General features: G+C 38.7%; 2 protein-coding genes across 17 annotated transcripts in view; both read right to left on the bottom strand.

The window, feature by feature from the left end:
- LOC139746811 (uncharacterized) overlaps nucleotides 1–7,127 on the bottom strand; it is a 75,009-nt gene extending 67,882 nt beyond the window's left edge. For 6 of the 11 annotated variants that reach the window (XM_071658377.1, XM_071658385.1, XM_071658376.1 and 3 more), the window contains exon 1: nucleotides 6,943–7,127. The gene's annotated coding sequence lies outside the window, so the exon portion shown is untranslated. The other 5 variants (XM_071658379.1, XM_071658378.1, XM_071658387.1 and 2 more) reach the window with 4 other exon arrangements.
- LOC139746697 (guanine nucleotide exchange factor DBS-like) overlaps nucleotides 1–13,023 on the bottom strand; it is a 542,611-nt gene that overhangs the window by 319,786 nt on the left and 209,802 nt on the right. The gene's annotated exons all lie outside the window — the stretch shown is intronic.

Here is a 13,023-nt window from a genome sequence, read left to right as displayed (position 1 = left end):
CACTGAAGAATAGGAACAATGATCCTAGGATTGGTGGAGACCCCAACCCATTTTGAGGAAGGGGTCCGATGACATGTCCTCCTTGTTGCCTATAATGGTAACTTTCCACCCAAGAATAAGTCTTCCCTTATTCCTGCCTGAAAAATACATCTTTACTAACTTTCTAAGTGGTACAGTATCATATGCTCTGCTTGTGTGTGTCTGTGCGTGTGAAAAATTCAAGCACCTGATAATAAAATTCCTCAAGATCAAAGATCATCTAAAGTAAGAGACAAGAATCTTGTAATGAAACACTAACAGGACATAATACATATTTTCCTGCCATATAATTATGAACACATCTTTACTTTCTGTTTCATCTCACCTTACTATTACAAAAAAGCATCAGAGTACATCAGGCCATAAATAATTAAAAATAGGTTTTAAAGTTTTTATCCAACTGCAGACCATTCTAAAGGTAAAATAATCTCTAATTCATTCAGCTATTAAAGGCAGTTGACTAGTTCTTCTATTATGAGCTATTAAATAAAGTAAGTTAAATATTAACAATAAGCTCAGATACTTTTTCAAGAGAACATTTCAAGTAGCAACTACAATTGCTTACATTCAATCTTTCCAGGCAACTAATCTGCAGCCTAATGATCCACCTGATATACCTTAAATACTTATATAGCCATTGACTGTTCTCAATCAATGCAATTACGCCATAGTAAGCCTAAAAATATGCAGTAAATTACTGCAATTTGTTCTCTAAAGCTCAAATACACATCAGAAACCAGTATGAAAACAGAAATTCAATTCCTGCCTAAAGCTACAGGAGTTTCATGAAAGGGAGACAAGGTTACATAAGTAGCTTTATAATTAAGAAAACTGAATTACCCAAGCACATTTTCATTTTTCTTTAGCTTTACATGTACTTCTCAAAAATAATTCTAATACCTTTTCATTGGGCCCTATGTAATATTATATTCTGTAAATGAAGCACAGGAGTAAATCCCTAAATAATCCAAAACAATCTTAAGCGGCTGATAGGGAAAATGTAACATCTAAATTAAACTTACTTATCAGCAAATTCTGTCCACTTTGTAGATAGGCCTTACATAATAAATTTTCCATATATATATATATATATATATGGGAGGAAAGTTGTTAGAAGCAGTGAAAAGTTTCTATCGAGGATGTAAGGCATGTGTACGTGTAGGAAGAGAGGAAAGTGATTGGTTCTCAGTGAATGTAGGTTTGCGGCAGGGGTGTGTGATGTCTCCATGGTTGTTTAATTTGTTTATGGATGGGGTTGTTAGGGAGGTAAATGCAAGAGTTTTGGAAAGAGGGGCAAGTATGAAGTTTGTTGGGGATGAGAGAGCTTGGGAAGTGAGTCAGTTGTTGTTCGCTGATGATACAGCGCTGGTGGCTGATTCATGTGAGAAACTGCAGAAGCTGGTGACTGAGTTTGGAAAAGTGTGTGGAAGAAGAAAGTTAAGAGTAAATGTGAATAAGAGCAAGGTTATTAGGTACAGTAGGGTTGAGGGTCAAGTCAATTGGGAGGTGTTTGAATGGAGAAAAACTGGAGGAAGTGAAGTGTTTTAGATATCTGGGAGTGGATCTGGCAGTGGATGGAACCATGGAAGCGGATGTGGATCATAGGGTGGGGGAGGGGGCGAAAATCCTGGGGGCCTTGAAGAATCTGTGGAAGTCGAGAACATTATCTCGGAAAGCAAAAATGGGTATGTTTGAAGGAATAGTGGTTCCAACAATGTTGTATGGTTGCGAGGTGTGGGCTATGGATAGAGTTGTGCGCAGGAGGATGGATGTGCTGGAAATGAGATGTTTGAGGACAATGTGTGGTGTGAGGTGGTTTGACCGAGTGAGTAACGTAAGGGTAAGAGAGATGTGTGGAAATAAAAAGAGCATGGTTGAGAGAGCAGAAGAGGGTGTTTTGAAGTGGTTTGGGCACATGGAGAGGATGAGTGAGGAAAGATTGACCAAGAGGATATATGTGTCGGAGGTGGAGGGAACAAGGAGAAGAGGGAGACCAAATTGGAGGTGGAAAGATGGAGTGAAAAAGATTTTGTGTGATCGGGGCCTGAACATGCAGGAGGGTGAAAGGAGGGCAAGGAATAGAGTGAATTGGAGCGATGTGGTATACCGGGGTTGACGTGCTGTCAGTGGATTGAAGCAGGGCATGTGAAGCGTCTGGGGTAAACCATGGAAAGCTGTGTAGGTATGTATATTTGCGTGTGTGGATGTATGTATATACATGTGTATGGGGGGGGGGGGTGGGGCCATTTCTTTCGTCTGTTTCCTTGCGCTACCTCGCAAACGCGGGAGACAGCGACAAAGTATAAAAAAAAAAAAAAAAAATATATATATATATATATATATATATATATATATATATATATATATATATACACACACATTTTTTTTCTTATTTATTATACTTCGTCGCTGTCTCCCGCGTTAGCGAGGTAACGCAAGGAAACAGACGAAAGAATGGCCCAACCCACCCATATACACATGTATATACATAGACGCCCACACACGCACACATACACACCTATAAATTTCAGCGTATATATATATATATATATATATATATATATATATATATATATATATATATATATATACCTGAGGATAGGGGAGAAAGAATACTTCCCACGTATTCCCTGCGTGTCGTAGGAGACTAAAAGGGGAGGGAGCGGGGGGGCTGGAAATCCTCCCCTCTTGTTTTCTTTTTTTTTTTAATTTTCCAAAAGAAGGAACAGACAAGGGGGCCAGGTGAGGATATTCCCTCAGAGGCCCAGTCCTAGTCCTCTGTTCTTAACGTTACCTTGCTAACGCGGGAAATGGCGAACAGTTTGAAAGAATATATATATATATATATATATATATATATATATATATATATATATATATATATATATATATATATACATACATATATACACAAGTACATATTCATACTTGCTGCCTTCATCCATTTCGTCGCCACCCCGCCACACATGAAATGGTACCCCTCTGCGCGGGGTAGCGATAGGAAGACAACAAAGGCCACATTCGTTCACATTCAGTCTCTAGCTGTCATGTGTAATGCATCGAAATCACAGCTTCCTTTCCATATCCAGGCCCCCTAAAACTTTCCATGGTTTACCCCAGACGCTTCACATGCCCTGGTTCAATCCACTGGCAGCACGTCGACCCCAGTAAACCACATTGTTCCAATTCACTCTATTCCTTGCACGCCTTTCACCCCCCTGCATGTTCAGGCCCTAATTGCTCAAAATCTTTTTCGTTCTATCCTTCCACCTACAATTTAGTCTCCCACTTCTCCTTGTTCCCTCCACCTCTGACACATATATCCTCTTTGTTAATCTTTCCTCACTCATTCTCTCCATGAGACCAAACCATTTCAATATACCCTCTTCTGCTCTCTCAATCACTCTTTTTATTCCCACACATCTCTCTTACCCTTTCATTAATTACTCGATTAAACTACCTCACACCACATATTGTCCTCAAACATTTCATTTCCAACACAGCCACCCTCCGCACAACCCTATCTATAGCCCATGCCTCACAACCATATAACATTATTGGAACCACCATTCATTCGAACATACCCCTTCTTGCTCTCAGAGATAACGTTCTCGCCTTCCACACATTCTTCAACGCTCCCAGAACCTTCGCCCTCTCTCCCACCCTGTGACTCACTTCTGCTTTCATGGTTCCATCTGCTGCTACATCTCCTCCCAGATATCAAAACACTTCACTTCTAGTTATCTCCATTCTAACTTACAACCCAATTAACTTGTCCCTCAACCCTACTGAACCTAATAACCTTGATCTTATTCACATTCACTCTCAGTTTTCTTTCACACACTTTACCAAACTCAGTCACCAACCAGTCACCACCAGCGTTGTATCATCAGCGAACAAATGACTCACTTCTTAAGCTTTCTCATCCACACCAGACTGCATACTTGCCCCTCTCCAAAACTCTTGCATTCCCCTGCCAAACAATCCCATCCATAAACAAATTAAATAGCCATGGAGACATCATGCACCCCTGCCGCAAACGCATTCACTGGGAACCAATCATATTCCTCTCTTCCTACTCGTACACATGCCTTCCATCCTTGATGAAATATATATATATATATATATATATATATATATATATATATATATATATATATATATATATATTTCTTTCGAACTATTCGCCATTTCCCGCGTTAGCGAGGTAGCGTTAAGAACAGAACTGGGCCTTTAAGGGAATATCCTCACCTGGCCCCCTTCTCTATTCCTTCTTTTCGAAAAAAAAAAAAAAAAAAAAAAAATATATATATATATATATATATATATATATATATATATATATATATATATATATATATATATATATATAAACTCCAGCCTTCCTTTTATTGTGCTGCTGCAGCTCCGAGGATACACAACAATCTGAAGCAGCGTGAAGTTCCTGGACGATGCCACTCGCTTTCGTTAACTGACGATGGATGATACAACCTCGCCGAAAGTAACATTTTAACACGTGGTGAAACCACAAGCTGGCGGATTCCGTTTATACCTACCTACACACACACACACACACACACACACACACACACACACACACATATATATATATATATATATATATATATATATATATATTCCTATGAGTCCATGGGAAAAATGAAACACGATAAGTTCCCAAGTGCACTTTCGTGTAATAATCACATCATCATGGGAGACACAAGAGAGAAATATAAGTCAGTTGATATACATCGAAGAGACGAAGCGAGGACGCCATTTGGTAAACATGTGATTGTCCAAAAAATACCAAGTATGATTTGGACAATCACATGTTTACCAAATGGCGTCCTAGCTTCGTCTCTTCGATGTATATCAACTGACTTATATTTCTCTCTTGTGTCTCCCCTGATTATAAGATTAATACACGATAGTGCACTTGGGAACTTATCGTGTTTCATTTTCCCCGTGGACTCATAGGAATATCTTGCTCACGCGCAAAATTGTGATCCTTTCCAAATATATATATATATATATATATATATATATATATATATATATATATATATATATATATATATATATATCATGGAAGGACTATTGCCGGACACTGCATGCATGAGAATACACCGCGAGAGAAAAGTCACCTATGGCGAGCTGTATCTTTGGGAGTAGTGTTTTCAAAGATTTTCTCAATCAAAGGAAGCCACATTTCCCTGATATTAGATGTAATGTGGCCTTAGGAGCCCTTGGAAAGATGTCCTCGGCAATGCCTGGTCTTGCTCTGATGTATTTATATAAATAAAAATGTGACTGAAGGAGAATTACTGCCAAATGTTCATCTAAACCTCTCATTGATCATTTACATGCCTGCGATATTATTATTGATCATTTACATGACTGCGATATCATTATTGACCATTTACATAACTGCGATATTATTATTGATCATTTACATGCCTGCGATATTATCACTGATCATTTACATGCCTGCGATATTATCATTGATCATTTACATGCCTGCGATATTATCATCATAACTTACCACAGTGATATTCAGCAGGACTCACAGCCCAACATATATGAATGATAGTCACAATAAACCCAAATCTAACACAATACCAAAGTTTGGCTATTATTGTACCTTTATGTTGTATTTCTGCTATCAGCCTTGCCTCCGCAGACACGGTATTAGTGAAAGTTCAGTCAGATCCTCTCATGGAATGTTTTTTATTATCATTTAACGCAAGTATTTAATAATGGTAAAAAATCATCCTTCGAAAGAAATCTGTTTTGAGATATGGCTTCATAATTCTTGGTAATATTCCATATTTCACTTCAGTGAGGATTAATCTAAAATACGAAGACAGTACTTTCGTTTACCTGCACCATGCCTAAAACGCCTACAGCATAAACTTGATAGAAAAAGATACATTGGTCTACGAATTATCATTAACCTACACACCTAATCTAAGATTAACAAAAAAGGCACTATCAACAAAAAATATACTGAATTCCATCATACTTTGTTAAGAATTATCAAAAAATGTCAATAATCAAGCATTCAAATCATTATCCAATATATATATATATATATATATATATATATATATATATATATATATATATATATATATATTGTCAATCTAAAATGAACCACAGACTGACAAGTGGAAATTCTCCGTATTTAAAAAAAAAAAGTTTACATAAATAGTCCATTATACGGACATTTAACGGAGAAGTCGCTATCAGACGTCATCATGACTATAATCAAGTTACTTGAGCGATAAAAATATCAAATCTTCAATTTACTGTGTCAGCATTTATAATCATTCCACCCTTACATCACACATACATACAACTCATATTTGAAGCTTCAACATTGCTAAATTAACACTCGACATCCCTTGCCTTTCCCAATCCCATTATTAATTTCACCGACAACTCGATTTTCCGAGGTAAATCGTGTGACCGACGCTCATTACCATTCATAATTTGTGTCCAATCCATGGTAAGTGGGCGACGTTGGCTGGCAAAAGTGGTGCAGGAGCGGTCACCCACGCCTGGCCTCCCACGCCTCACACACACACATACGCCCCAGCCTCGCCAACTGCTAAAAAATGGAAAGGCATTCCGGAAAAACAACTTTGCCAATCCCTTAAGTTGACATTTTCTCCCCTTTACACACAATGCTTGCCGTAACTCGTGGCACTCGCTGACACACGCCGTGATATTTTGGTCTCTGGGAGCGTTGTTGGATAACTTGACCCTTACGATCACGAGTGGATAATAATTTGGTCCTTACGTACGCTCATCTCGGTCGAAAGTCGTGTACTTGGTAATGGCGGAGGATTCTCTGCCCTACCGACACACACCAAGGGCGAACTCCCCGTCCAAAATACTTACATTTTGAACTTCCTTTAGGCGATCACTTCAAACGCGTTATTCCTTCCTTCCCAAACAGGTAACGTTGTTGACAACTACGGCGGCGATGTTGAACGACGTGTAAAAGCCCCAAATTCAAGGATAAGACGACAAATAACACTCAACTTGGCGAACAAAGAGGCGAAAATGGCGGCGTCGGCAGCCAGGGTGAGTCCACTACCAACGTAGTGGGGGAGGACTCATCTATACAACATACTTCTTATGTATGAAGAGTTTAGAATGTTGTTTTTCACGATGGAATTGACAAATGAGTAGTATGTAAACTATATAAATAATCATGGTAGTATATATATATTTCTAGAGCTAGCTTAAAGGGAAAGTTATAACATTCTGGTGAACTAACCATTATCACAGAAAACGCATTTCATTTGGACAAGAGAAAACGATGGGGGCGGGATCGATGCTGGCTTTACGCGCCTGGGGGCGGGAACATGAAATCCACGCACGCGCACAAACACAAAACATATTCGTATGAGAATACCTATTTATATTGGCCTGGTCCCTATACTAAGTAGTCGTGAAACAGTATCTTGATATGTTGAACTCTGCTACAGAGGCGAGTAAAATCTAACCTATCCAACTTTTGAGGCAGAGGCAATAGGAACAACCCTCATAATCATCTCAAGTTCGAAACTAAATAAATTGTGAAACACTATTTATTTGCAAACCCCTAAACCTACGATCATGAACACTGAATCAACCGAATAAAGGAATGAGTAAGGCGATATCGTAAAATTTGTCCAAACCAATGCTAGGTTCATCTGCGTAAGCAAATTGTAATGGATTTCTTTTTGCAAGAGAGCGTGATGTTGCTAGGTTCTTCATATTACTTTCTTGTAAATTCGCTAATTAATGTATATTCATTAAAATGATTGTTAACGAGTAGCATTACGGGTACTAAAATATGATTTCAACTAATGTAACAAGAGAGGCATGACTTTTTCTTACTTTAATGTATGTTTGAGTAGTGCAGTTTACTAGATTATTGGAATTGTTAGTGGAACCAAGAGTGGGTTGCTGGTACAAGTATGGTTTCTATTGAACTTGTGTTTTGTGGAATATTTTGTCAGGAACAATTCGTTTACAAACAGAGAGAGAGAGAGAGAGAGAGAGAGAGAGAGAGAGAGAGAGAGAGAGAGAGAGAGAGAGAGAGAGAGAATAAGTATTGATCAATAATGGAAAAAGGAATGGGTACTTGAAAAGTATATAGCCGGTACTTTTTTTCTCTTACAGGTTTCGGCAGAACACGTGCATTGACTTATGTTGGACTGGAGAAAGCATATTTTGCTTCTATTTATGCAAAGAAAATATTGAAAAGATTTTTTGATTTTTGTTTTACACAATTGATGCGAAGTATGTATGGTGTCGGCCAAACTGTATACAGAAGGGTTAAACTTGAGTGGCTAAATGGCTTGTGTTGGAGGCCTGAGTGGCTTTGCAGCTCAGTGTGGAGAGAGGCCTGGCCGCTCACGGTTTGGGATGGCGGTCTAAGTGTCCGGTCGGCCAACTGGACGGCTTATTAGTTTCAATCTGAGGCTTAAGGTGTTATGTGTCGCGTGAAGACCTAAGGGAATTTGTATGCATATTGAAGGATTTACTTACAGGATATAAAGTCAAAACCCATATACGTCACAATCCGTAAAATACATTAATGAATCACAGAACAGTAAACCCGTGCATACATCAAAATCCACTTATGCACCAAAATCCGTCCATACATCAAAACCCGTATCATACGTTATAAACCCGTAACATAAATGAAAACCCAGATCATGTCAAAACCGGTACCATATATCCAAACCCGTACATACGTAATAACCTTAACCATTTGGGAAGACCTGCTTCGTACATCAAAACCCGCACCGTAGTAGTCATGTACCATTCTTCAGAACAGGTACAGGAGTGATGCTAGATCCCGCATGCAGTTTTGTACAAATGAGACATAAACAGTAACCTATGAAATCAAAAACGACTGTAAGGTATTTATAGTTTATATAAAAATAGTGGTGGTGAAAGCGATCAACAAACACTGAGCGCTGTACGTAAGCAGTGGAGACAGTGCTGCTGGGCTGTGGTCCAGTGTGCCAGTCAGGTGATGAGGTACTTGATGGCACTAGGCCCCCACTCAACACTGCACAATGCTTTAACAGCCTACATTAATACCTGAAAGGATTTTGTCGAAATAATTCTAATGATAATGCCAAATACGACCACACCATAATATATATGTGAGCAGTAACAGTCTTTGTGTCCAAGGTGGGCAGTGACATGGTGCAGTGTCTAACATAAAAGTCTTCTAGTACACATGTCCTAAATACGCTGTGTTCAAGATACGCAGTGTTCAAGGTGCGCTGTGTGAAGGTACACAGTGTTCAAGGTGCGCTGTGTGAAGGTACACAGTGTTCAAGGTGCGCTGTGCGAAGGTACAGTGTTCAAGGTACGCTATGTGCAAGGTACACAGCGTTCAAGGTACGCTGTGTGCAAGATAACAACGTTCAAGGCACGCTGTGTGGAAGGTACACAATGCTCAAGGTACGCTGTGTGCAAGGTATGCAATGTTCAAGGTACGCTGTGTTCAAGATACGCAGTGTTCAAGGTGCGCTTTGTGAAGGTACACAGTGCTCAAGGTGCGCTGTGTGCAAGGTATGCAATGTTCAAGGCACGCTGTGTGGAAGGTACACAATGTTCAAGGTACGCTGTGTGCAAGGTATGCAGTGTTCAAGGTACGCTGTGTTCAAAATACGTTGTGTGCAAGGTACGCAGTGCTCAAGCTACTCAATGTTCAAGGTACGCTGTGTGTAAGGAACGCAGTGTTCAAGGTACGCTGTGCACAAGGAACGCGGTACTCAAGGCACGCTTCGTTCAAGGGACGCAATGTTCAAGGTGCGCTGTGTGCAAGGAACGAAGTGTTCAAAGTACGCTGGGCGCAAGGTGCGCAGTCTCTAAGGTACGCACTGTTCAAGGTATGCTGTGTGCGAGGAAAGCAGTGTTCAAGGTACGCTGTGTGCATGGAACACAGTGTTCAAGGTACGATGTGTGCAAGGTAGGCAGTATTCAAGGTACGCAGTGTCCACCATACGCTGAGTGCAAGGTACGCAGCGGTCAAGGTACGCTATGTGTAAAGTACGCAGTGTTCAAGGTGCACTATGTACAAGGTACGCAGTACTGTTGTTGTGGTAATAACATCAGTACTGTTGTTGTGGTAATACCAAGAGCACTGTTGTGGTAATAACATCAGCACTGTTGTGGTAATAACATCAGTACTATTGTTGTGGTAATAACATCAGTACTATAGTTGTGGTAATAACATCAGCACTGTTGTTGTGGTAATAACATCAGCACTGTTGTTGTGGTAATAACATCAGTACTGTTGTTGTGGTAATAACATCAGTACTGCTGTTGTGGTAATAACATCAGTACTATTGTTGTGGTAATAACATCAGTACTGTTGTTGTTGTAATATCATCAGTACTGTTGTGGTAATAACATCAGTACTGTTGTTGTGGTAATAACATCAGTACTGTTGTTGTGGTAATAACATCAGCACTGTTGTTGTGGTAATAACATCAGCACTGTTGTTGTGGTAATAACATCAGTACTGTTGTTGTGGTAATAACATCAGTACTGTTGTTGTGGTAATAACATCAGTACTGTTGTTGTGGTAATAACATCAGTACTGTTGTTGTGGTAATAACATCAGTACTGTTGTTGTGGTAATAACATCAGCACTGTTGTTGTGGTAATAACATCAGTACTGTTGTTGTGGTAATAACATCAGTACTGTTGTTGTGGTAATAACATCAGTACTGTTGTTGTTGTAATAACATCAGTACTGTTGTTGTTGTAATAACATCAGTACTGTTGTTGTGGTAATAACATCAGTACTGTTGTTGTGGTAATAACATCAGTACTATAGTTGTGGTAATAACATCAGTACTGCTGTTGTGGTAATAACATCAGCACTGTTGTTGTGGTAATAACATCAGTACTATTGTTGTGGTAATAACATCAGTACTATTGTTGTGGTAATAACATCAGTACTATAGTTGTGGTAATAACATCAGTACTGCTGTTGTGGTAATAACATCAGTACTATTGTTGTGGTAATAACATCAGTACTGTTGTTGTGGTCATAACATCAGTACTGTTGTTGTGGTAATAACATCAGTACTGCTGTTGTGGTAATACCAAGAGCACTGTTGTGGTAATAACATCAGCACTGTTGTGGTAATAACATCAGCACTGTTGTGGTAATAACATCAGTACTATAGCTGTGGTAATAACATCAGTACTGCTGTTGTGGTAATAACATCAGTACTGTTGTTGTGGTAATAACATCAGTACTATAGTTGTGGTAATAACATCAGTACTGCTGTTGTGGTAATAACATCAGTACTATAGTTGTGGTAATAACATCAGTACTGTTGTTGTGGTAATAACATCAGTACTATAGTTGTGGTAATAACATCAGTACTGTTGTTGTGGTAATAACATCAGTACTGCTGTTGTGGTAATAACATCAGTACTGTTGTTGTGGTAATAACATCAGTACTATAGTTGTGGTAATAACATCAGTACTGTTGTTGTGGTAATAACATCAGTACTATAGTTGTGGTAATAACATCAGCACTGTTGTTGTGGTAATAACATCAGCACTGTTGTTGTGGTAATAACATCAGTACTGTTGTTGTGGTAATAACATCAGTACTATAGTTGTGGTAATAACATCAGCACTGTTGTTGTGGTAATAACATCAGTACTGTTGTTGTGGTAATAACATCAGTACTATAGTTGTGGTAATAACATCAGTATTGCTGTTGTGGTAATAACATCAGTACTGTTGTTGTGGTAATAACATCAGTACTGTTGTTGTGGTAATAACATCAGCACTGTTGTTGTGGTAATAACATCAGTACTGTTGTTGTGGTAATAACATCAGTACTATAGTTGTGGTAATAACATCAGTACTGCTGTTGTGGTAATAACATCAGTACTGTTGTTGTGGTAATAACATCAGCACTGTTGTTGTGGTAATAACATCAGTACTGTTGTTTTGGTAATAACATCAGTACTGTTGTTGTGGTCATAACATCAGTACTGCTGTGGTAATAACATCAGTACTGTTGTTTTGGTAATAACATCAGTACTGTTGTTGTAATAACATCAGTACTGTTGTTGTGGTAATAACATCAGTACTGTTGTTGTGGTAATAACATCAGTACTGTTGTTGTGGTCATAACATCAGTACTGTTGTTGTGGTAATAAAATCAGTACTGTTGTTGTGGTAATAACATCAGTACTGTTGTTGTGGTCATAACATCAGTACTATTGTTGTGGTAATAACATCAGTACTGTTGTTGTGGTAATAACATCAGCACTGTTGTTGTGGTAATAACATCAGTACTGCTGTTGTGGTAATAACATCAGTACTATTGTTGTGGTAATAACATCAGTACTGTTGTTGTGGTCATAACATCAGTACTGTTGTTGTGGTCATAACATCAGTACTGTTGTTGTGGTCATAACATCAGTACTGCTGTGGTAATAACATCAGTACTGTTGTTGTGGTAATAACATCAGTACTGTTGTTGTTGTTGTCATAACATCAGTATTGTTGTTGTGGTAATAACATCAGTACTGTTGTTGTGGTCATAACATCAGTACTGTTGTTGTGGTAATAACATCAGCACTGTTGTGGTAACATCAGTACTATTGTTGTGGTAATAACATAAGTACTATTGTTGTGGTAATAACGTCAGTACTGTTGTTGTGGTAATAACATCAGTACTGTTGTTGTGGTCATAACATCAGTACTGTTGTTGTGGTAATAACATCAGTACTGTTGTTGTGGTAATAACATCAGCAGTGTTGTTGTGGTAACAACATCAGTACTGTTATTGTGGTAATAACAAGAGCACTGTGGTAATAACATCAATATTGTTGTTGTGGTAATAACATCAGTATTGTTGTTGTGGTAATAACATCAGTACTGTTGTTGTGGTAATAACATCAGTAGTTGTTCTGGTAATAACATCAGCACTG

Source organism: Panulirus ornatus, chromosome 66 (assembly GCF_036320965.1).
Source record: "Panulirus ornatus isolate Po-2019 chromosome 66, ASM3632096v1, whole genome shotgun sequence".
Classification (NCBI taxonomy): domain Eukaryota; kingdom Metazoa; phylum Arthropoda; class Malacostraca; order Decapoda; family Palinuridae; genus Panulirus; species Panulirus ornatus.
Note: the sequence above shows the minus strand (reverse complement) of the source record. Positions and strands in the feature narration are given on the sequence as shown.